We start from the raw sequence: 26,092 nt of genomic DNA, 5'->3' as shown, positions 1-26,092 counted from the left end.
GGTATCACTATCTGTCTTAAAATTAGAGGGATTCAAATTTAGATAATAGTAAATTTTTCCAATTAAAAAAAAAAAATTAAGGTACAGCATATTGACTTAAATTTACTATTTACATGATGTACAATCTGTCACGAAAAAGATAATCTCAAAATGGCTTAGATACAGTAAGTAAAAGCTTTCCAAAGTGACACTTTTGATTTCAGATTCGCAAAATTAGACTTGGTCAGGAGGGGGGTAAATGGCCTGGACTGAAAGTGATTAGGCTGTTGTCGGCCCAAGAGTTACTACAGAAGCAGACTTGCCTGAGTGCAGTCAGGAGGAAGGCCTCACTTTTCCCTATTTGAATCTTAAGGCAGGTTTAGACCGCATGATGTAGCAGCCAATTGTCGGGAAGGAAGCGTTCGTTCCCGACAGTCAGCTGCTCGCTCAGTGAAGGAAACATTTACATGCAAAGATCTCCTTCAATGTTTCTCATAAAGAATCATTGTTTCTGGGCAGCAGACCCCTTTTTAAACCACACGATCTGCTGCCCAGAAACAATGATTGGTGTTGCCTGCATGAGCGACAGGATCATCCAATGAACGAGCGTTTCGCTGGTTCATTAGGTGATCCGTGGCACATTTACACAGGCAGATTGTCGGGAAAGAATGTTCGTTCTCGATTACCTGCCCGAATTAGCTTGTGTAAATGCACCTTTATACATGTATTAAAAGGTGTGGAGAGGATAATTTTTTGTTTTCCAACTTTGATTATGTTGGTATTGTCCGACCCTTTGTTTACACTGATCTCTAACTGAGAAAGACAAATAAAACAATCTCAAATGAGAGTCACTCATGAGGCAGCTCTCTGATGAGTTAATCATTGCTGATACCTGACTACAACAGTACAACAGCTCTGGGGTGTCTTGTCCTGGTGTAGACACTGCATGGAGCAAGCACAGGTGCTCAGGTAAGACTTGTCCTCATTTATAAGACATAGCATTAAATGGAAACTTCATATAACCTGAGGCCTAGTTCGGCCATGCTATATGCAGCTGCCCATATGAGGTGGGGGGACTGTTACCTCAAAAGCAACTTCCTTCTGTCTATGAGGTTACATGGAAGTGAATGAGCTAAGGAGCTTCCAGTGTTACAATTAGGAACGATACAATACAAACGATCATTTTGTTATTTTGCGGTCCATAAATTGCAGATCCGCAAAACACGGATACCAGGTGTGTGCGTTACGCATTTTGCAGAATGGAATGGCCAGCCCATATTAGAAGAGTCCTATCCTTGTCCGTAATGCGGACAATAATGGGACATGTTTTATTTTTTTGCGGAACCAACATGCGGACCTACGGACATGGAATGAAAACAGAATTATTTCAGTTTTTTTGCGGCCCCATTGAAGTGAATGGTTCCACATGCAGGCTGCAAAAAAAAAAGGAATGGACATGGACAAAAAATTAGTTTGTGTTCACGAGCCCTTAACTGGAAGATGGTGCCTAAGAAGGTATCTTGAACTCTATGGGTATAGAATGCAAATAGAGAAAGGAGCGCTTCTTGTGCCGGATTATAACAAAAGTAGGTCATTAGAGATAGCGTGGTGTCACACACAGCTTTTTGTGGCAGTTTATAATTGCTATCAATGGTAAAGAGCAAAATTAAGATGTTAGTCGGTGCTATCTCACCACCCATATAGGCAATTACACTTGCCTATTTGCACAGTGCAGATAGTTAAAACAACTTGTATGCATTTTGGAGGTTGATGTTATGGGTGAATTGGCATATTTAAAGTCAAACAAAGTAATGGGTCCAGATGGCTTCCACCCAGGAATCCTTACAAAACTCTGATCTGTTGTTCCTGTTCCACTTACTGATTTGTTTAACCAGTGCCTCCTAACAGGGGAAATCCTCCCGAAAAAATAAATAAAAAATAAGTTAACCAACTAAAAAACATCAAATTGTTGGATGCAAAACCGCATGGCTTCAGTGAGGGCACATCATGTCAAACTAATCTTATTGATTTCTGTGACTGTCACAAAGGTGATGGACGAAGGTGATGGTACGGACATCACCTACCTGGATTTCAACAAAGTCTTAGATACAGTGCCATATAAAGGATGATGAATAGATATCAGACTGTTGTTAATGTTGTGCATTCTTAGGAGAGACAAGTTATGAGGGTGCACCTGAAGGGTCTGCCCTGGGTCCGATTCTTTTTAATATTTTTGTAGATGATATATGAGAAGGCTTGGTAAGCAAAATTTACATGTTTGCAAATGACACAAAAGTGTGCAATAGGGTTGATATTCCTGGAGGGATTTGTAACATGGAAAAAATATTTAGTTTCTCTGGGCAAATGGTCCAAACAATAGAAGCTGTAGTCCAATGTTTTCAAATTTAAAATACTTGGGGAAAAGTAAGCCTCTATCTGACTATCATATTGGCAGTTCTGTGTCAGCCAAGACTTCAGAAGAGAAGCATCTAGGGGTCCTGATATCAGACAGCTTCAAAATGAGTTCACAGTGTGGGCAAACGGCAGGGAAAGCAAGAAGGATGCTTGGCTGTATAGCTAGAGGTGTAACCAGTAGGAAGAGAGATTGTGATCCCACTGTATAGAGCTCTAGGGCGGCCACATCTGGAATTCTGTATCCAGTTCTGGAGACCCCACCTACAAAAACATATAGATAAAATGAGTTCACAGTGTGGACAAACAGCAGGGAAAGCAAGAAGGATGCTTGGCTGTATAGCTAGAGGTATAACCAGTAGGAAGAGAGAGATTGTGATCCCACTGTATAGAGCTCTAGGGCGGCCACATCTGGAATTCTGTATCCAGTTCTGGAGACCCCATCTACAAAAACATATAGATAAAATGAGTTCACAGTGTGGACAAACAGCAGGGAAAATAAGAAGGATGCTTGGCTGTATAGCTAGAGGTATAACCAGTAGGAAGAGAGAGATTGTGATCCCACTGTATAGAGCTCTAGGGCGGCCACATCTGGAATTCTGTATCCAGTTCTGGAGACCCCACCTACAATAAGTTATTAGATAAAATTGAACGGATGCAAAGGTGGGCTACAAAAATGGTGGAGGGTGTAAAGCATAAAAGCCAGAATCCAAACACAAAAAGAACCAACAAAACATAACATAATCTCTTTATGTGTCTTTGTTATTTGCTCTTGTTTCTCCTCTTCTAATGCTAGTGCACATAAGCCAAGAATTATAGGAGGAGGGTTTAGTCGGAATATCTTGTCTACACAGAAAGGGGGTAATTTATCATTAGAAGAATATTTGAAGTCAGTTTTGCTTGAGTCTGTTTTGGAGTACTTTGTACCACATTTATCATATGTCACATGTTGTTTGATAAATGTGGCTTGTCCTTAAACCTAACACTTCTGTGTAGAGAAGCCCCTCCAGTTTTCCTACTCCACCCTCCTCCTGGAGTGAGATGGCGACTTATTTGCGACTTTAAAAAAAAGTCTTAATGATAAATCTGGAGTGAAACTCATTAACATAGCTAACCACACCCACTTTCCCTCCCATATTACAAAACTGGACAGAACGGTGTACACATGCAAAGAGTCTCAAAATTCTACGCATGTGAGTGTAAAAAGTCGCAAAAGCCCTATTTTGCGACTTTTTGATGTCAGAATTCTGGAGTGAAGGTATGATAAATCAGGGCCAAAAAGTGGCCATTTTTTGTGGGGTTTCTTCCCGTACTTCCATTCCGCAAAAAGACAGAACATGTCCTATCTTTTTGCGGAACGGGTGGTCAGTGTTCGTGCGGGCCGCAGCAGGCCTTAGGGCAGGAGGCCTTAGGGCTCATGCACACAACCGTATGCCCTCCGAGACACACAGTCTGTGAGCGGGCCATATGTCCCGGAGCGGCAAACATGATATTATGAGTGTGGGACAATAGCCCCGCGGGTGGCCCGATGCGCACAGCATCATAGTAACCTATGATGCTGTGCGCTCCTATGCGCACGATGTATGCCGCTCCGGGACATATGGCCCTTAGACTGTAGAATACTAATTACTGGGAAAAGCTAGGTTACTTCCATATGAATCTGTAATGGAGTCTGCATAATTCTAAATCTACAAAGAAAAAAAACCTTCTCACTCCCAAATAGTGTCGCACCTAGGCAGAAAGCTGGGTTGCAATAATGTGGAACTGTAATAGACTACATAATACTAAATCTAATAATAAATCCCCCCATCATTGAGACAAAAGGCCTTTGAAGGAAACCTTTCCTTTCTATAAGAATCTTTTAGATCTTGCTCTCTAGTGATAGTCATTGTTATTCAAGTGTGTAGGGTTTTTATTATGGTATAACAGTGGACATTATAGGCAGAGGGGCATAAGAGGAGACACTACAGCTCCCAGGATGTCCAGACTTATTATGGCGCATCAGTGGATATTATAGGAAGACTAGACATTAAGCCCTTTACAATAACGGGCGCTAGAACAGTAGTGCAAAAACATTAGTAGGAACAGTCTATATTAAATGGCAAGGGGACGGCTGGCACTGACTGTTGGTGTTGAGACTGCTGGCAGCGACTGATGGCTGAGACTGCTGGCACTGTGACTGATGGCTCTGGCTGGTGGCACTGACTGGTGGCTGAGACGGCTGGCACTGACTGATGGCTGAGATGGCTGGCACTGACTGGTAGCTAAGACTGCTGGCACTGTGACTGGTGGCTAAGACTGCTGGAACTGTGACTGGTGGCTAAGACTGCTGGCACTGTGACTGGTGGCTGTGGCTGGTGGCACTGACTGATGGCTGAGATGGCTGGACTCACATAGGGATTTTATTATTATAGATGGGTATGAGAGGAACAAATACAACTCCTGGCAAGTTCGGACTGTTGTAATCGGACATCAGTGGACATTAGGAGAGGGATAAAAGAGAAGATAACTACAACTACCATCATTTCTATGATGTTAATATGGGGTTAACTCTGTACTGGCTGGGACAGTGTTAATATAGAGGTTCTACTCTAGGGGTACATCAGGAGGGCTTCAAATGGGACATGGTGTCAAAAAAACAGTCCAGCAAAATCTGCATTCCAAAAACCATATGGCGTTCCCTTCCCTCTGTGCCCTGCCATTTGGCCATACAGCAGTTTACGACCACATATGGGGTGTTTCTGGAAACGACAGAATCGGGGCAATAAATATTGAGTTTTGTTTAGCTGTTAACCCTTGCTTTTGTTACTGGAAAATGTTTTTGTTATTTACATCGTTGATCTGACAGGTTAGATTGTGTGCTATTTCTATAGAGCAGGTTGTTAAGGACGTGACAATACCAAATATGACTACTTTTTGGGGGGTTTTGTTTCAGTTTTATACAATAAAGCATTTTTGAAAAAAAAGATTTTTTTAGTGTCTCCACATTCTGAAAGCCATATTTTCTTTTTTCTTTTTTGGGCGACTGTCTTAGGCTACTTTCACACTAGTGTTGTTTAAATCCGGCGTTCAATTCCGACGTGTGAAAACGGATTACATTTGAATCCTGATCAGGATTTTGATCACAATGAAAAAATACATTGGAAAAAACAGATCCGCCATTTATGGACTTTAACTTTTTTTCACATTTTTCAGGTTTAACATGCAAAAGCCAGATCTGGTTTGACTGAACACACGGCGTTAATGCAAGTCAATGGGAAAAAGACCGGATCCGGCGTTCAATCAAAGTGTTCAGGATTTTTGGCCGGAGGCAAAAATACAACATGCTACGGTTTTCTGAAAAGCCTGATCAGTCAAAAAGACTGAACTGAAGACATCCTGATGCATCCTGAACGGATTACTCTCCATTCAGAATGCATGGGGATAAAACTGATTAGTTCTTTTCTGGATTTGAGCCCCTAGGACGGAACTCAGCGCCGGAAAAGAAAAACGCTAGTGTGAAAGTAGCCTTATGTAGGGGCTAATTTTTTGCAGGATGAGATGTCGGTTTGATTGGCACTATCTTGGGGTGCATATGACATTTTGGTCGCTTGCTATTACACTTTTTGTGATGTAAGGTGACAAAAATGGCTTTTAAAACCGTATTTATATATGAGGGGTTAGGTCATGTGTTAGTTATATAGAGCAGGTTTTTATGGACACGGCGATACCTAATATGTATACTTTTTTAATTTATTTAAGTTTTACACAATAATATTTTTGAATATCATTATGGTGAGAGTCATTGCCTTAAGTGATTATTGAGTGTGAAGGACGGACTCTGCTGCCCCCTCCTTACCCTTCTTATGGTTGATATTTGCTCCTTTTCTTTTTATAAACTTTTAACATGTGTATGTATTATACTCAATAAGTACTATTTATTTGCAACCTGGAGGTTGATTGATGAATTTATTGGTGGGTCCTACATTTTTCAGGTTAGGAGCCAATGGCTCCTTGATATTTGTTTTAGTGTGGAACACTGTTATGGGCTATCAGAGAACATTACAGTGCGTGAATATAAGGAAAGAACTACAGCTCCTAGTATTTGCCAACTTATAACGGTAAATATTTTCTTTTCACACAAACATCACGGGGCTCCACTCACATCATGGGTAGAGATGAGCGAATCGAAGTTGATGAGGTGTAATTTGATCCGAATTTCAGGAAAAATTCGATTCACACTGAATCCAAATTTCCTCACGCTTTGTGGTAACGAATCGCATTTTTTCCTAAAATGCTTGCTGCACGTGTTAGGACATGGAGCAAAGAACTCTGGGAACAAGGGATCACCCACAATGCCATACATGCAGCCAATCAACAGCCAGCCTGACCTGTGATGTCACAGTCCTATAAATAGCCTCAGCCATCTTGGATTCTGCCATTTTCCAGTGTGCGTAGTGCAGGGAGAGACGTCAGCAGGCGCTAGGGACAGTGCTAGGAAAGACTTCATTGTGCTGAAAAAACAATTTAAAAGTTCAGGTAAAGATTAGTCAAGGTGTAGGGAAAGGATGGGAAGGACTTATTCTGTTGCTTTTAGGTTTGCAATAGATGATATCTCTGTAATGCCAGCAAACCTTGCTTGTTATTGGGGTGCAAGTGCTGTGTGATACAGCCATTAACAAGGTGTATTACTAGGAAATATTTGTACATCTTATTACCTTGTGCGGTGCAGTTACCGTATTTTTCGCCGTATAAGACGCACTTTTTCTTCCCCCAAAATGGGGGAGAAATGCCCCTGCGTCTTATACGGCGAATGCAGTCAGTTTTACATCGCTGGCAGCGATGTAAAGAGAGCGAGGACTCGGGGAGGGACTGGGAGGAGGAGCTGGGGCCGGCAATAGCGGCGGGGCGGTGCAGTCACTGTACTAAAGGCCCGCCCCGCCGCTCCTGTATACTAATAAAATATGTCATATTCAATGAATGGTTATTAAATATGCCCCTTTATGCCTAATAGTACCTTAAATCCTAAGCTCATCCGTACAATGCAGGCCGGGCGGGCGGCAGCGTAACTCCCTGATGTCACGTGCCTGCGCCGCCTACTTTATGAATGAAGCAGGCGGCGCAGGCAAGTGACGTCAGTGAGTGACGCGCCGCGCCGGCTGCCCGGCCTGCCGGCATTGTACTGAAGCGCTTAGGATTTAAGGTACTTTTAGGAATAAAGAGGCATATTTAATAACTATTAATTGAATAAGACATATTATATTAGTATACAGGAGCGGCGGGGGATCTGTGGATGGCACAGTTATGGGCTGGGAGGGTCTGTGTTATGGGCTGGGAGGGTCCATCCACAGATCCCCCCCTGTAACAGTGCCAGCCACAGATCCCCCTGTAACAGTGAAAGCCACAGATCCCCCCATAACAGTGTCTGTCATCCACAGTTCCCCCCTAACAGTGTCCGTCATCCACAGTTCCCCCCATAACAGTGTCCGTCATCCACAGATCCCCCCATAAGTGTCCGTCATCCACAGATCCCCCCATAACAGTGTCAGTCATCCACAGATCCCCCCATAACAGTGTCCGTCATCTACAGATCCCCCCATAACAGTGTCCGTCATCCACAGATCCCCCCATAACAGTGTCCGTCATCCACAGATCCCCCCATAACAGTGTTCGTCATCCACAGATCCCCAGTAATAGTGCCATCCACAGACCACCTAGTTCCAAACCCACCAAACCCACAGCACACCTTTTGGATAAAAATATTTTTTTTCTTATTTTCCTCCCCAAAAACCTAGGTGCGTCTTATACGCCGGTGCGTCTTATACGGCGAAAAATACGGTATATGTTCTAAAGCATTTTTGGGGTGTATTAGAAAAAATGGCTTATTTTCAGTTGTGCGGTGAAGTGAAAAAATCTTTTTTTGGGGTGTATTAGTGGAAAAAAAAGTATTATTTGTGGTTCAACAGTGAAATTACTGTATATGTTCTGAAGCCTTTTGGCGTGTATTAGTGGGAAAAAAGGGCTTATTTGCCTATGTGTGGTGAAGTGACAAAATTACAGCCTTTTTTCGGTGTATTAGTGGAAAAAAATGTGTTATTAGCCATACAGCGGTGCAGTTATATGTTCTAAAGCCTTTTTTGGGGTGTATTAGTGGAAAAAAATGGCCTTTTTAGCATTTGTGCGGTGAAGTGACAACATTACAGCCTTTTTTGGGGGTTTATTAGTAGTGATGAGCGGCAGGGGTCATATTCGAATTCGCGATATTTCACAAATATTTTGTAGAATATTCGTTGAATATTCGCAAATTCGAATATTCGGTATATTCTACAATTTTTTGTACTCGAAAAATCGGCAAGGTAATGATTGTGTAATATGCGAATTTTCGTAATTCAAATTTTCGTAATTCAAATTTTTTATTGCGAATTTTTTAACTTACAACTATTAGACAAGGAAGATTATAGCACTATATTAGCTAAATTGCTCTATATTTGTTTTATTTCAAATATTCGCTATATTGCTATAACTTTGTTTTTTCGAATATTCGTAATATTCTAAAACAAGAATATATAGCAATATAGCGAATATTCGAAAAAAACGAATATAGAGCAATTTAGCTAATATAGTGCTATAATCTTCTTTGTCTAATAGTTGTAATTTTTTTCTCATCTGAAGTTCAGATTGGAAAAAAATTACAACTATAAAAAAAGATTATAAAACTATATTAGCCAAATTGCTCTATATTCGTTTTTTTGAATATTTGCTATATTGCTATAACTTAGTTTTTTCGAATATTTGTAATATTCTAAAACAAGAATATATAGCAATATAGTGAATATTCGAAAAAAACGAATATAGAGAAAAATTCGCAAACACTACTACTCCTAAAGTCAAGTATATTGCAGCCTTCTTATTGGCCCACAAGCTAGAAACAGAGAGGGATCATGTGTACTGATACAAAAATTGAATAAAAAAAAGGAAAAAAATTAATCGAATATTCGAAAATACAAATATATATAACTATATTCGAAATAGTCGCGAATTTTCGAAGTACCTATATTCGCGATAAAAGTTCGAAATTCGAATATTCGTGATCAACACTAGTAATAACCAGGGCCGGCTCCAGGTTCATGTGGGCCCTTGGGCGATAAATCCCAGTGGGCCCCCTTGAGGCATTTTTTTACATTTACATGTCCCCCTGTGGCTCCCACACGGTATAATGACCCCCAGTGGCCCCTATACAGTATAATGACCACTAGTGGCTCTTCACACAGTATAATGACCCCCAATTCCCCCCCCCACACAGTATAATGACCCCACAGCGGCCCTCCATTCAGAATAATAACCCCAAGTCGCCCCCCATTCAGAATAATGACCCCCAGTAGCCCCCACACTGGGGGAATACTCTATGGAGGGGGCACTGGAAGTCATTATAAAACATGCATATGTTAACGTATATGTTTTTTTTACAATGGAACTATAAGGTGAATGGATGCCACTGTACGGCATCACTCTGAGGCATCTGGTAACGCATACATTTTTGGTATACATTAAATGGATGGCACAAATGGGATGTGAACCCAGCCCTAGTGTCAGAATAAGAGCCGGGTACACAGCGGAGCAGCGGAGCAGCGGAGCAGCGGAGTGGAGAGGGGAGGCCGCCATGTACTGACAGAGCGTACAACCTGGTCCTTGTGGTCAGGGATGAGGACTGTGTTTCCCAAGGATCATTTATCTATTGGGAAATACAGGAAACAGAATAATACACTAGAATCTATATACTATAAAGATATTAGTTCTACCCCCGAATAATAATACAATTGGGGGTAATTTATTATATAGAAATACGTCTATATTAGGTGTATTTCTGACACAGATGTGGTGCAGAGGTCATTAGTATCGCCATCTGTATCTTTTCCTGCTCATGCCAGGTCTAAAAAAAGTGGAATGGGCAGGGAAGGGGATACAGTTATGGCCATACAGTTATTGAATACCACCAGCCATACAGTGATAACACCGCCATACAATGATAAAACCAGCATACAGTAGCCGAAAAAAAGGGTATAAGAGGGCACAGTACAGGAAATGACTAGGGGCACTGTACAGGGGGTGGTAAGAGGGCACAATGCAGGGTATAAAGGGGCACAGTATGGGGTGAGGAGCACAGTACTGGGTGGGGGGCACAGTCAGAAGACCCTGTGACGTTAGAAGGTCCTTATGGTGAATGCGGTTCAGTTGCCAACATAATGAGAGTCAGAGGAGTGAGACCGGGGCCCTGGATGGACAGGAGGGGTGGACACAGCAAGTAGATGGAATGGACTCCGAGGGGGATTCATACAACAAGTAGTGGCAGGAGGTCTGTGCAGGGCAGCAATAGGAGATAGGAGGGTGGAAAGGAGGGAGGAAAGGAGACAGCAGGGGCTCCATGAGATTGATATAGGACAGGATATGGGGGGGGGGGGGAGGCAGGTGTCATGGAGGCAAACTGCTTAATGAAACAGTAAAACAACTAAATAGAATGAAGCAGCATCCAGCAGCAGATCGAAGAGTCCCCTCCCCCCCCAGAGAAGATACAGTCACAGTGCAGACTCAATGACAACCTGTGTTCACACTTCTGCTCCAGCCCTGCCGGTCTCTCTCCTCAGGCAGCATGTCCTGTGTAGAAGGGGCATGTCTGAGTCTCTGTAGCAGCCAGCCTCATGTGACTCCAAGGGCCCACCAAAGGGGTACTGCGTAAGTGAAATGACAGTAATGAGAGCTTCCATCTGTATTGATGGAAGTGCTCATAGCAGCTCAGTGGGCCCCCCCAGGAGCATTGGGCCCCGGCACTTATGATAACTATGGATACGTGCTGTGTATAATGTGATGCAAAAGAGTCAATATGGACAATCACAATACATTAATAAGTGCCTTGTATTAACTTTCTCTACATGATAAATGCCAATTGCTGAAGTGAGACAACCTCTTTAACTCCTTTAAGTGTGCTATACTTAATAGGGTTAGGCATAAATGTCTTGGTGTGTGCATTGCATGTTTCCTATGTGTGATTGGTGTGTTCTATATATGTTCTATGTGCAATGAGCCAGACCGTGGTATGGTTACACGGGCACCAAATTATGTAGTGGGTCAGGATATGGGTATAATAGTCTATAGTTTGTTCATGACGCCAATTGCAGCGTGCGCAGGGTACTGTCACAAGGCCCTTTAAGGTGTTATAACTCACATACCAGGTTAGGAATGCCAGAGTGGTGCAATGTCTCTGTATGGTAGTAGTAATGGTGTCAACAGTGTCTCCTACCTGGGTACGGCTGGACTCCTGGATCCTGGCTCACTTGCAATAAAATAAGTGTGGTGCTAGTAGGAGTAATAGAGGGATTTGCAGCAGTAATTGAGATCCAGACCTTTGGTAAAGTTCAAACTTGTCTTTACTGGTTGTAGCTTTCATCCAAGCAAGATATAGCATTAGTCTTTGGTCCCAGCAGGTATTGGCAATCTGTGGCAGGAATATATCTTCTGCTCTGTCATGTACCTGGAGCTTTGCAGGAAAAGGATGTCTGCTTGTTGCACTGTAATGTGGCAAGAATTTGGCTTCTGCTTTCTATCTTCTGCTGTCTGGGGACTGACTAGCTGAGGAGGAATATGTCTTCTCCTGGGTCTCTGGACGGTACTGTCATGCCCTGCTCAGATTATGTGCGGAGGTCTTCCAGGTTAGCAGCACGTGTGTAGTTTTTTGTTTTTGTTTTGGAGTTGAGCTGTATCTGCCTCCCTTTAGGTGCTCTGGGTGGGGTAGTTTGCAGGAGTTTAAATCACGCCTCTTCCCAGTGTTCCGTGCTGGTTATAGCTTCAGTCTTGCTCTGTGGAAGGAAGGAAGGATTTGCCATTTCTGCTCTGTGACAAGATAAGTTGATTTTGGTTTTCTTTTGGGTGTTCTGTCTAGGCTGTTAAGGAGACGCCTGCCTCCTCCAGGTCCTGAGGAAGCAGGCTGACTCTTTTCCCCGGTCACCATCTTAGAAATTTTAGGGTATCTTGAGCTTTAGGCACGGGGGCACGTTTATTCCCACCTTCAGGGTCTGAACGTGGGCACAGTAGTCTAGGGAGATCTGGTAGGGATTTGTAAGGAGGTGACCTTTCATCCCCAGCTTCTGGCCTAGACACTTGTTTGTGGTTTTCTGTGGTATCTTGTATCCTGTCCAGCGTGATATTATAACCTGCCAAAACCTAGACTGCCATTTCTCAGCAGCTTTGAGATGGAGTCAATTGATTTGTTGGTTGATCGCATGCAGGAATTAACTTGGGAGGTAGCTGACCTTCGCAATGCAGTTTCACTTTGTCAGAATTTTCTGCTTCATGGCTCTGCTGGTGGGAGTCAGTCCAGCCTGTGGATGATTTTATCCGCTTTAGAAAGTCACGCAAGCTGTATTTTCAGCTGTGTCCGTCTTCATCTGGTGATGAGAGTCAGAGAGTAGGGATAATCATTTCCCTGCTTAAAGGGGATGCGCAGTCCTGGGCCTTTTCTGTGCCGACCGGTTCTCTGGCCCTCCGGTCGGTGGATTAATTTTTTAAAGCCTTGGGATTAATTTATGATGACCCAGATCGGGGCTCGATGGCAGAATCTAAATTGCGTACTTTATCACAAGGAGAACATTCTGCAGAGGTGTATTGTGTTGAGTTTAGGAGATGGGCTACGGAGTCTGGGTGGAATGACCCCGCGCTTCGTAGTCAGTTTTGTCAGGGGTTGTCTGAGAGATTAAAAGATGCCCTCGCTTTTCATGAGTACCCGGATACATTGGAGAATGCTATGTCTTTGGCTGTACAGTTAGATAGACACATTAGAGAGAGGTGTAAGATTCCCCCCCCCCCCCACAAGAGGGATCCCTTCTGTGAGTGGTTTCGTCCCACCAGTTCCCCAGAGTATTATGACATATAATGGGGTAGGGGAGGAACCCATGCAGCTAGGTCAGGTGTTGTTCTGTTCCGGTAATAGGAACTTTAGGAGATTGCATAAGCTATGTTATTACTGTGGAGAAAGTGGTCATTTTGTTTATGCTTGTCCTTTTGTTAAATCGCGTGTTGATGATAAAGAACCACAAAGAGGTTTACATAAAGAGAAAAAAAAACATCCTTGACTCTTGGTAGTGTGAATGGGCTGCCGGAGCAAGCAAGTAGGCAATCTCCCTGCAATACACGTTTTCTCCTTCCAGCTATGGTGGCGTTAGACTCAAGAAAATTTCATTTTGAAGTATTCCTTGATTGTTGTGCTGGGGTAAACCTTATTGATTATCTTTTTCTTCAAAATCTGAGCCTAAGTACTTGCACCTTAGAAAGAGAGATTCCAGTGTTCGCAATCGATTCTTCCCCTCTCTCTCAAAGGACTCTCACTCATATCGCTCATGGTATTCAGTTAAGGGTGGGTGATTCACATGTTGAGATCATTTCTTGTTTTGTCATGAAGGACTTGCCCGCTCCTATGGTCTTAGGGTTACCGTGGTTGATAAAACATAACCCTACTATAGTGCCTGTCTTAGTGCCTCTCTCTCTGGGGCGTCTACTACGGTTTTACCCCAGTATCTCTCAGATTTTACGGATGTATTTGCGGAGGGTGGGGCTCAGGAATTGCCTCCTCATCATGAATATGATTGCCCGGTTAATCTTATCCCAGGGGCTAAGTTGCCAAAGTCTCGGCTATACAATCTTTCTCAACCCGAAAGAGAGGTCATGCGGAAGTATATTGCCGAGAGTTTGGCAAAAGGTCATATTAGGCCATCTAAATCTCCGGTTGCAGTTGAGTTATTCTTTGTTAAGAAAAAGGATGGATCGCTTAGACCCTGTTTGTATTTCCACGAATTGAATCGCATTACGGTCCGTGATCCTTATCCCCTTCCTTTGATCTCTGACCTTTTTGATCAGATTGTTGGAGCCAAGGTGTTCTCTAAGTTAGATTTAAGAGGGGCCTACAATCTGATCAGAATCAAGGAGGAGGATGAGTGGAAAATGGCCTTCAACACACATGAGGGTCATTTTGAGAATCTAGTTATGCCTTTTGGGTTAACTAACGCGCCAGCAGTGTTTCAGCGATTTGTCAATGACATTTTCCACCATTTTGTGGGAAGGTTCATTGTAATTTACTTGGATGATATTCTAATTTACTCTCCTGATCTGAAGACTCATCAGGATCACGTGAGACAGGTTTTGTTGGAATAAATTGTATGCCAAATTGGAGAAATGTGTGTTTACTGTTCAGGAGCTTCCATTTCTGGGTTACCTGCTTTCTGACTCTGGTTTTCTTATGGACCCCGAAAAGGTCAGGGTGATTCTGGAATGGGACCGACCGGAGAATCAGAAAGCTTTGATGCGGTTTTGGGGGTTTACCAATTATTATAGAAAATGTAACTTGAACTACTCTACCATTGTAAAACCCCTGACCGATATGACTAAGAAAGGTGTCGACTTCTCTGTCTGGTCGGATGAGGCATTTCAGGACTTTTCGGCTATTAAGGAATGTTTTGCGTCTGCTCCTATTCTGATGCAGCCCGATGTGTCTCAGCCATTCGTGGTGGAGGTGGATGCATCAGAGGTGGGGGTTGGAGCGGGGTTGGAGCAGTGTTGTCGCAGGGTTCATCACCTGGCAAGTGGCGTCCGTTTTTTTTTTCTCCAAAGAGAGGAATTATGATGTAGGAGATAGGCAATTGCTGGCCATCAAATTGGCCTTTGAGGAATGGCGTCACTGGTTGGAGGGGGCGTGTCATCCTGTTACGGTATATACTGATCATAAGGACAATCTGCCAAGCGTCTGAATCCTAGACAGGTTAGATGGTCACTGTTTTTTACCAGGTTCAACTTTGTGGTTACTTTACATTGTCTCGTACTTTTCCTGGGGGAGGTGATTCAGAGGATCCTCCTCCGATTTTGGCTGATGGGGTGGTTGTTTCTGCTCTGTACCCTGAGTTGGAGATGGAGGTGTTGGGAACCCAGGAGGAGGCTCCGGATTCTTGTCCCCCAGGTAGGTTGTTTGTTCCTGCTGAATTGCGATACAAGGTATTCAAGGAACATCACGATACTGTCCTTGCGGGACAGCCCGGTGGCAAGTCGACCTTTGATCTGATTTCCCGGAGGTTCTGGTGGCCCGGGTTACGTAAGAGTGTTGAGGATTACGTAGCAGCTTGTGAGACCTGGCACAGGCAAAGGTTGCTCACCCTCGACCTTCTGGTTCACTTCTTCCCCTGTCTATTCCATCTTGTCCTTGGACGCACTTGTCTATGGACTTTACTACTGATCTGCCGAGTTCCTCTGGGAAAACTGTGATTTTGGTGGTTGTTGACCGTTTCAGTAAAATGGCTCCCTTTGTATCATTAGCTAGTCTACCCAATGCTAAGACTCTTGCTCAAGTTTTTGTGGATAACATCGTGAAATTACATGGCATTACCTCGGATGTGGTTTCTGAGTTTGTTTCCAGATTTTGGAGGGCGTTCTGCTCTCGTCTTGGTATCCAACTTTCGTTCTCTTCGGCTTTTCATCCACAGTCAAATGGACAGACAGAGCGTACTAATCAAAACCTGGAGACCTACTTGAGGTGCTTTGTGGCTAAGAACCTGGAGGACTGGTCCTCATTCTTATCACTAGCTGAATTTTCTTTGAATAACCGTAGGCAGGAGTCCACAGGTAAGTCGCCATATTTTGGCGCATACGGTTTTGATCCTCAGTTTGGTACCTTTTCTGAGACTAGTTCCTCTGGGATGCCAGAGGAGGAGAGATTTTCTTCTGCCTTGTCTTCTATCTGGTGGAAGATTCAAGTGAATTTGGAGAGGATGGGTGAGAGGTACAAGCGAATGGCTGACAAGAGATGTATGACTGGTCCGGACCTGTGTGTGGGTGATCTGGTGCGGAGGTCTAACAGGTTAGCAGCACGTGTGTAGTTTTTTGTTTTGGAGTTGAGCTGTATCCGCCTCCCTTCAGGTGCTCTGGGTGGGGTTGTTTGTTTGTAGGAGTTTAAATCATGCCTCTTCCCAGTTCCGTGCGGGTTATGGCTTCAGTCTTGCTCTGCGGAAGGAAGGAAGGAAGGATTTGCCATTTCTGCTCTGTGACAAGATAAGTTGATTTTGGTTTTCTTTTTGGTGTTCTGTTTAGGCCAGTGATGGCGAACCTATGGCACGGGTGCCAGAGGCGGCACTCAGAGCCCTCTCTGTGGGCACCCACACTGTGAAAAAAGTCTATGGTGTACCAATATGCCTTAGACTTTTCCTGCCATTCATCAGTGCAGGGCGCACTATGAACAGCACAGGCAGGGCACTGAATCTAGGCAGGCTATTACAGCTACATGATAAAGTACATGGAAGATATACTATATTGCACTATAGTATTCAGGTTAAAGAGGACCTTCACTCGTATACGAACTAAAAACTACACCTTCTACCTGTGCGGCAGAGCAGCGCACAGGGGTCCCCCTGCCTTACTCGTATGCCTGGGCGCCGCTCCGTTCGCCCGGTATAGGCTTCGGTGTCTCAGCTCCGTCTGTTGTACTGGACTGCTTTTTTTGTAGGAGGAGGCGTGTCCCTTGCTGCAGTGCGGCCAATCGCAGCACACAGCTCATAGACTGGCTATGAGCTGTGCGCTGCGATTGGCCAGTGCTGCAGCAAGCGACACGCCTCCTACAAAAAATCAGTCCATACAACAGATGGAGCTGAGACACCGGAGCCCCAACGGAGCGGCGCCCAGCATACTAGTAAGTGCAGGGGACCCTGGGCGCCGCTCTGCCACAGGTATAGTTAGTTTTTCGTTGTATACTAGTGAAAGGTCAATAAATAAGTGGATTTTGGGTTGCAGTTTGGGCACTCGGCCTCTAAAAGGTTCGACATCACTGGTCTAGGCTGTTAGGGAGATGCTTGCCTCCTCCAGGTCCTGAGGAAGCAGGCTGTCTCTTTTCCCCTGTTACCATCTTAGGGATTTTAGGGTATCTTCAGCCTTAGGCATGGGGGCATGTTTATTCCCACCTTCAGGGTCTGAATGTGGGCACAGTAGTCTAGGGAGAGCTGGTAGGGATTTGTAAGGAGGTGACCTTTTATCTCCAGCTTCTGGCCTAGACACTTGTTTGTGGTTTTCTGTGGTATCTTGTATCCTGTCCAGCATGACAGGTATTCCCAGCTATCTTCACAGGGTATGCTTCTTCCTGGAACTGGAGTGATCTGCTTGCTTCTTCCAGCTGAGGCTGCAAGGCTCAGGCTGGGGATGATGATCAATGTCTAAGCCGAGACAAGATCCTGGCTTTGGATCCCTATATCTGGGAGCTCTTACACGCACAGCCTTCCCCTAGCAGGGGTGGCTGGCACACTAACTTAACTTCCTTCCCTACCCATGAGGCAAGATGTGTGCGCAGCCCACTTCTGCTCATAGAGGGGGGAGCTAAACTTGAATGTACTATTCCAGTCTAGAAACACTAAACTGTAGCTAAGTCCTTGCTAACACATTGCTGCCACCTGCTGGTGAACATAGAAATGACAGCAATATACATGTAACAAGGCTTTCAATGCACATTTGTGAGGATGTTATGTGAAATTACATTAGATGACAAGGCAAATACTTTTAACTGGTTGTAGCGGGGTAGAAGAGTTTTGTAACAAAACTTTGGGGTATTACATATGCATCAGTGGTGTATGTGCAGTATGTGACATATGCATCCTTGGCATGTATACGTTTCTTGTGTCCCACATGTGTCCAATAAGTGATTGGTGTGCGCTGCATGTGTTTTGTTTCTGACTGACTAAAGTGCAGGATATCCATTGTGAGACAGTGACAGGTTTCATACAGGTTAGAGGCATAGAAGGGGTGGATAGTACGGTCCACAACCTTATTCCACCACAGGTAAGACCAGCTGGAGGTACTCACGGTCTTATAAACAACCCTTAGTGTATCAGGAGAGGGAGACTTAGAAGCAGAGGCCCGGGATGGCTCTGTGAGTGTGGTCTCAGCTGGGGTAGGCTGAGGGACCACGAGGCTGGGAGATATCCTGGAGTTGCGGGGGACAAAGCAACGCCTGGGAGGGTCGCAGGGCCTTATTCAGGCGGACTACTGAGCCTTGATCCACCACAAGAGACATTGGACTTGAGACAGTGTGTGAACTGTGCTCTGTACAGCCAGGAGGCTGATGGACATTGGGTTGGGAAAGCCGCACCTGAGACAAGGTGTGAACGGTGCTCTATAGATAAGTCAGTAAGTCAAGTTAATGTATTAGTTAGAGCCTAGCCGGGCAAGAGTTTGTTATTATGTGTTCTTGCATAGCAAGACCACATATTGTTATCTCACATATATATTCTTATTCTTATTCTTATTATAGCCAAATTTGCCACCCTAACTCCTCCCACAGCTTTTACACTACATAGACAAAAATTTACCAAAACGTGCAGATTGTTCCCGATCGGATTGCTATTACTTTGTGGAGCGATCCCACCCCCAGGGCCCCCGTGGCGGGCCCTGGAAGCCCCCTTTTTTCCCATAGACTTTGACAGGGTACATTTTCAAATCGCTCCCACTCGCCAATCTTTGACACTAAAGTCACCAAACTTGGGTCATGGAGTCAACCCGAAAATTTTGCGCTCATTTCGGGGACCCCAAAAAGTGGGCGGGGCCACACAGAACCAATCAAAATCTCCCCATTGACTTTAATGAGAGCTTCAAATTGCTACTCCTCCGACATTTTTAGGAGTACAAATTCCAAACTTTGCAGACTTGGTCGGCACCCACCCGAGTACCTTGCTTGTGCTTTGTTACCCGATCCCACCCTCCGGGCCCCTGGGACAGGGCCCCCAAAATCCACATTTTTCCCATTGACTTTGACAGGGACAATTTTCAAATCGCTCCCAGTCGCACAGATTTTAAACTAAAGTCACCAAACTTGGGTCACTTAGTCATGGGGTCAACGCGCAATTTGTTAGAACATTTCGGAGACCCGAAAATGTGGGCGGGGCCACACAGAACCATTCAAATTCTCCCCATTGACTACAATGAGACGTTCAAATTGCTACTCCTCCCACAGATTTAGGAGTATCAATACCGAACTTTGCACTCTTGGTCGGCACATACCCGAGGATCTTGCTTGTGCTTTGTTAACCGATCCCACCCTCCGGGCCCCTGGGGCGGGCCCCCGAAAACCTCTTTTTTTCTCCCATAGAGTTTTATTGGAAAAATGCAAACGTTTGTCACTCATACAGCTTCGGAGTGAAATTCACCAAACTTGGGTCACTTAGTCATGGGGTCAACCTGAAAATGTCTGTCACATTTTGGGGACATTAAAAAGTGGGCGGAGCTACAAACCACCAATCAGATTTTCCCTATTGTCTTCAATGAGAAAATTTTAAATTGCTGCCATTTCAACATTGTTAATGGCAGGGTTGTTAAACTTAATATATTCGGTTAATAGGTGACTAGAATTCAAATGGTTTAAAGTGGGCGGAGTCTACAACGGCCAATCAAATTTCAGCTATATGTTTTAATGGGAAAATTTAAAACTGCCGCTGCTCTTAGACTGTTAATGGCAGGATCCCCAAACTTGGTACAGTTGGACAATTTAGGATTAGGATTAAAATTCAGAAAAGTGGGCGGGGCCAAAATCAACCAATCAGATTTCTTTGATTGATTTCAATGGGAAAATAAAAAAATGCAGAAAATTGAAAAATGCGGCCATTTTTGATGTCAGGGGCTTCAAATCTCTGAAATCAGGTCATAGATTACTTTGGCTTCAAAAATTGAAAAAGTGGGCGGAGCCAACAACAACAAATCAGATTTTCCCTATTGACTTCAATGAGAAACCTTTAAATTGCTGTCATTCTCACAATATTTAAGCCAGAATACCCAAACTTGGCACCGTAGGTCATTGGGTGACTGGGGTCAAAAAAATTAAAAAGTGGGTGGGGTCTACAACGGCCAATCAAATTTCATCCATTTGTTTAAATGGGAAAAATTCAAACTGCCGCTACTCTTAGACTGTTAATGGCAGGGTTCTGAAACTTGGCACAGTTGGTCACTGGAGGACTGTGCCAATGTATATCTCATTTTGGGGACGCTAAAAAGTGGGCGGAGCCACAAACAACCAATCAGATTTTCCCTATTGACTTCAATAAGAAACCTTTAAACAGCTGTCATTCTCACAGCACCCAAACTCGGCAGGGTGGGTCAGTATGAGACAAAGGTCAAAATTTATAAAAGTGGGCGGAGTCTACACTCCACCCAGTTACTCTGCCCACTCCAGTTGTAAGCTACTGGTGGAGGCAAGAACACATCACACAATTTCCCCAGAAATTGTACCTTTTCTAGTTTTATGTTGATGTAACACATGGTGAGGTGAAGCTGCGAATTCATGATGACCTGTATTGGTTGGAGTGTGTAAAATAATGCACAAGTTTGGACATTATATCCATGTCTGATGAAGTAACCTGTGATGACGACCCCCAGAAGTAAAGTGATCCTCTACATCATATATGTGTATGTTTGTGCATTTTGCTGTGAATGTCTGCCATCATACTTCATCTAATGTTTCTGTTATCACTGTAAGTGCTCATGAACACGACCGTTGGATGTTTTGCAGTCTGCAAATTGCGGATCCACAAAACATGGATACCGGGTGTGTGCATTCCACATTATGCGGAACAAAACAGCCGGCCTCTAATAGAACCGTCCTATCCTTGTCTGTAATGCCGACAATAATAGGACATGTTCTATCATTTTGAAGAACGGCCAGGCGGACATACAGACACGGAATGCACACGGAGTCATTTTTTTTTTTTTTGCGGCCCTATTGAAGTAAAGTAAACGGTACAGACATGGAAAAAAAATAAGTTAGTGTGCAGGAGTCCTAAGGTGGGCCCCCGGAATCAGTTACACTGTTGGGCCCTAAGTACCCCAGTCCGACACTGGTCTAGAGGGGTGCGCTGTTTATTTGGAGTATCCCGTATATAAAAAGGTGCACTGTGAATAGGGGGGTATCCAATGTCTATAAGTGGAGGGAAGCAATTACAAGGCTGGAGAGGGAAGGAAGCAAGGGGATGGGGTTTCAAAGTGCAGGGATGGCAAAGAAAAAGGTACTCTGTGGGTGAGGGGCTGGAGCAAGGCAGGGTGGTACAAGGTAAATGACATGAGAGGGGGTACAGCAGATGGCAAGGAGAATTTTAGGAACTGTTTTTGGCAGACTAATTGAAGCTGCAGCCTGCCTGTACAGAACACAGAACTCTCCCCAGCCTCCCTCCAAAACAGAATAACTGCAGCAGCAGCAGACACAGGCTTACCTCATTCATTGTCTGCTGCCGTTCCTACAGACTTCAGGCCAGATCTGGCTGTTGCAAGTATAATTAATAGCTCTGCTTCTTCCCAACATGTTGCCATTCACCGACGCACCTGACACAGTTGTGGAGGAGAAGAAGAGGTGGGACAGACTACTGCTACTGCTCTGAAGCGGGAGCCTGTCTAATTCAGTGCCGGGTTCCCGATGTGATCTGGAGCGCTATATGAGTGCAGCATATGCAGGTCTCAGTCCCTGGTGCCCGCGTCAGGAACCTTGTTAATCGTCATGATTTTCCTGTATAAATCGTTGGTTGTTAAGATAAAAAATGTCAGTTAAATATATCATATAGGAGACACACACAGTGATATTTGAGAAGTGAAATGAAGTTTATTGGATTTACAGAAAGTGTGCTATAATTGTTTAAACAAAATTAGGCAGGTGCATAAATTTGGGTACCACAAAAAATAAATGAAATCAGAAACAGATTTTCAATTATATTCAGGTCTGGGGACTGAGATGGCCATTCCAGAACGTTGTACTTGTTCCTCTGCATAAATGCCTTAGTGGATTTTGAGCAGTGTTTAGGGTCGTCGTCTTGTTGAAAGATCCAGCCCCGGCGCAGCTTCAACTTTGTCACTGATTCCTGGACATTGGTCTCCAGAATCTGCTGATACTAAGTGGAATCCATGCGTCCCTCAACTTTGACAAGATTCCCAGTCCCTGCACTGGCCACACAACCCCACAGCATGATGGAACCACCACCAGATTTTACTGTAGGTAGCAGGTGTTTTTCTTGGAATGCTGTGTTCTTTTTCCTCCATGCATAACGCCCCTTGTTATGGCCAAATAACTCAATTTTAGTTTCATCAGTCCACAGCACCTTATTCCAAAATGAAGCTGACTTGTCCAAATGTGCTTTAGCCCACCTCAAGCGGCACTTTTTGTGCTGTGGGCGGAGAAAAGGCTTCCTCTGCATCCCTCTCGCATACAGCATCTCCTTGAGTAAAGTGCGCCGAATGGTTGAACGATGCACAGTGACTCCATCTGCAGCAAGATGATGTTGTAGGTCTTTGGTGCTGGTCTGTGGGTTGACTGTGACTGTTCTCACCATTCGTCGCTTCTGTCTATCCGAGATTTTTCTTGGTCTGCCACTTCGAGCCTTAACTTGAACTGAGCCTGTGGTCTTCCATTTCCTCAATATGTTCCTAACTGTGGAAACAGACAGCTGAAATCTCTGAGACAGCTTTCTGTATCCTTTCCCTAAACCATGATGGTGAACAATCTTTGTCTTCAGGTCATTTGAGAGTTGTTTTAAGACCCCCATGTTGCTACTCTTCAGAGAAAATTAAAAGAGGAGGGAAACTTACAATTGACCCCCTTAACCGCTTTAAGTCCGCCCATAGGATATAAACGTCCTATGGGTGGACCTCTATTTCTGAACGGACGTTTCTGAACGTCCTTTCAGAAATAGCAGCTGCACGCTAATCGTCAGTGACAGCAGGGCAACCCAGAGAGAAGGCAGGGACAGTGCCCAGGTGTCCCTGCCTTCCGGATCGCTGCAGACACAGCGCTCACCGAGCGCTGTGTCTGCAGAGCAGGAAGCGCCGTGCGCTTCCTGTTCCGGCCCGGCGGTCATGTGATCGCCGGGACCGGAGCTGCAGGAGCTGTGTGAGGTCTTACAGAGACCTCGATCAGCCCTGCACTGAGGCTGTACAGCGCTGTATTGCGCTGTACAGCCTCTCTGGGGGGTGCATTTCTTCTGTAACTGGGGCTACTATGTCAGCCCCAGTTACAGGAGAAATCAATAGTGAAAAAAAAAGAAAAAGTGAAGCAAATGTCCCCCAGAGGTCTTGTATGACCTTATGGGGGACGAAAAGTGTAAAAAAAAATATAAAAAAATAAAGGGTTGAAAAAATAAAATAAAAAAAGTTTCACATGTAAAAATAAAAAGGTCCCCAAGTAAGGAATAAAAAAAAAATTTAAAAATAGAAAAAATAAAATAAAATAGACATATTTGGTATTTCCACGTCCGTAAAAACCAGCTCTATAAAAATATCACATGAGCTAACCCCTCGGGTGAACACCGTAAAAAAAAACCCCCAAAAAACTGTGTCAAAACAAGCAATTTTTGTCACCTTGCATCACAAAATATGCAACACCAAGTGATAAAAAATGCGTATGTCCCACAAAATGGTACCAATAAAACCGGCACCTCATCCCGCAAAAAATGAGCCCCTACATAAGAAAATCTCTCAAAAAATAAAAAAACTATAGCTCTTAGAACATGGAGACACTAAAACATCATTTTTTGGTTTCAAAAATGCTATTATTGTGTTAAAGTGAAACAAATAAAAAAAAGTATACATATTAGGTATTGCCGCGTCCGTAAAAACCAGCTCTATAAAAATATAACATGAGCTAACCCCTCAGATGAACACCGTAAAAAAAAACCCCCAAAAAACGGTGACAAAACAAGCAATTTTTGTCACCTTGCATCACAAAAGGTGCAACACCAAGTGATCAAAAACGCGTATGTCCCACAAAATGGTACCAATAAAACAGTCACCTCATCCCGCGAAAAATGAGCCCCTACATAAGAAAATCTCTCAAAAAATAAAAAAACTATAGCTATCAGAACATGGACACATTAAAACATAATTTTTTTGTTTCAAAAATGCTATTATTGTGTAAAACTTTAATAAATGAGAAAAAGTATACATATTAGGTATACATATTAGGTATAAATTTACCCAAATGTTTTTCAAATTTTTGGGTAAATTTGGGATGTTTTTATAAATAAAGGTGAAATATTTTGACTCAAATTTATGACGTCATGAAGTACAATGTGTCACGAGAAAATCTCTGAATGACTTGGATAAATAAAGGCGTTCCAAAGTTATTACCACATGAAGTGAGATATGTCAGTTTTGCAAAATTAGGCCTGGTCAGGAAGGGAGCAAATGGCCCAGATGGGAAGTGGTTAAATACTCTTTCTCATAATTGGATTCACCTGTGTATGTAAGTCAGGGGTCACTGAGCTTACAAAGCCAATTTGAAATTGTTTAAACAATTATAGCACACTTTCTGTAAATGCAATAAACTTCATTTCACTTCTCAAATATGAATGTGTGTGTCGCCTATATGATATATTTAACTGACATTTTTTATCGTAACAACCAACAATCTATACAGGAAAATCATGACGATTAACAAGGTTACCCAAACTTTGGCATCCCACTGTACATAAACTGAAGCGTCTCTATGAACAGAGTAAGACGGTCAATAATTATATTGTAAGCAGAGTACCGGGGTGGTCTCCCCAGGATACAGTGAGGTCAAGAATGAGGAAAGCAACCTCAACATCAGCTTTTGCCAAAACAGAATTTTACTTAAATGTGGCAATAAATACAACCACAAATGCTGAGAACATACAATAAATTTACATACACCCAGCCCGAAGGCTGAGACCCGATGGATGCAGGAGGAAAAAGCAGTAATTTGCCTACTGGCTGGCACAACTAAACTGCCACACTTTACCTGTTATTATTACCCTAAAAGAATAAGAATTGGGTGTATGGTACTGGCTAGCCTGCGGTGCAGCACAGCAGCTTACAATCTTACACAGATCTACAGTATTCTCCCTCCCATAACTGGTCCTGTAGCAGGTGCCTGAGTATTCCTTCTTAGCAAAACGCCAGCCTGGCTTGAGTTTGTGGGAATTTTATCAGCTCTCCAATGTGAAATGTCACTTTAAGTTATGGAGTCCTTACAATGAACAGTAGTAACACTTGTGGCTTGACACAAACAGAGACCCTAACTAACTAACTAAAGGCCTGGTCTCAGTCTCTAGGCGCCAACACAGTAATGAGGGGCCACCCGGGTCTGCTGTGCATCCGCTGGTAACTCTGAACAGAACAAATGCCTCTCCAACAAGCATGCAGTACCGCAATGTATGTCCTCATTTCTCTGGACAGGATCAGGGTCTTGAACACGATCAGCTTCACTTAGCTGCAGTTCTGGTCACTCTCACACCTGGATGCCATCAGATTCACTGCTCACACAGTTTCCCAGTGTCTCTCACAGCCTCACTATAAGATGGCTGCTGCCTTCCTCTCCAGACTTGTAACTCCATCCCCTGAGAGTTCCCAACATCACTTGAAATGCACTGTGGTGCTGTGCTTAGGAAACAGCGGCATCTTGTGGCCAAACAGCTGAATGTCAGTCCAGATCATTTAACTTCAATTAAACAAAAACAATGTTCAGACAATGAGAGCTGTTTACCCATCTCAAAATATAATGCACAAGCCCACCACAGAAGGAACACAACAATTTTGAGATCAGGCAGCGGCAGTTTAACAGGGATCACATACTATTTGTCAATAGGGATGACAGCTTCATTAACAAAGTCATCCTCCTGATATTTGAATTATAGTAATGCTCAATCTGATGCAAGAGTGC

General features: G+C 43.7%; 1 protein-coding gene across 1 annotated transcript in view; it reads left to right on the top strand.

The window, feature by feature from the left end:
• The first annotated feature begins 878 nt into the window (after positions 1–878).
• LOC122926114 (solute carrier organic anion transporter family member 1C1-like) overlaps positions 879–26,092 on the top strand; it is a 99,106-nt gene continuing 73,892 nt past the window's right edge. The window contains exon 1 of the mRNA XM_044277499.1: positions 879–948. The gene's annotated coding sequence lies outside the window, so the exon portion shown is untranslated. The remainder of the gene's footprint in view (positions 949–26,092) is intronic.

This window comes from Bufo gargarizans, chromosome 2 (assembly GCF_014858855.1).
Source record: "Bufo gargarizans isolate SCDJY-AF-19 chromosome 2, ASM1485885v1, whole genome shotgun sequence".
Taxonomy (NCBI): Eukaryota; Metazoa; Chordata; class Amphibia; order Anura; family Bufonidae; genus Bufo; species Bufo gargarizans.
Note: the sequence above shows the minus strand (reverse complement) of the source record. Positions and strands in the feature narration are given on the sequence as shown.